Here is a 312-nt window from a genome sequence, read left to right as displayed (position 1 = left end):
TTGTTTTTTTTTCCTATCAATTCTGCTATTCTGTGTCTTTTAAATGGAGCATTAGGCCATTTACATTCAATATTAATTTTGAAATGTGAGGTGCCATTGTATTCATACTAGTTCTTACATAGATATATTGTTTTCTTTTTCACAGGGTTATTATTTTATAGGTGCTGTGAGATTTTGCTTTCAGGGGATTCTATCTTGGTGCATATCAAGCTTTTGTTTCAAGATTTAGAACTCCTTTTAGCATTTCCTGTAATGCTGATTTGGTGGTGGCAAATTCTCTCAGCATTTGTTTGTCTGAAAAAGTATATTTCT

Source organism: Mandrillus leucophaeus, unplaced genomic scaffold (assembly GCF_000951045.1).
Source record: "Mandrillus leucophaeus isolate KB7577 unplaced genomic scaffold, Mleu.le_1.0 Scaffold540, whole genome shotgun sequence".
In the NCBI taxonomy this organism is placed as follows: Eukaryota; Metazoa; Chordata; class Mammalia; order Primates; family Cercopithecidae; genus Mandrillus; species Mandrillus leucophaeus.
This window is presented reverse-complemented; position numbering follows the sequence as displayed.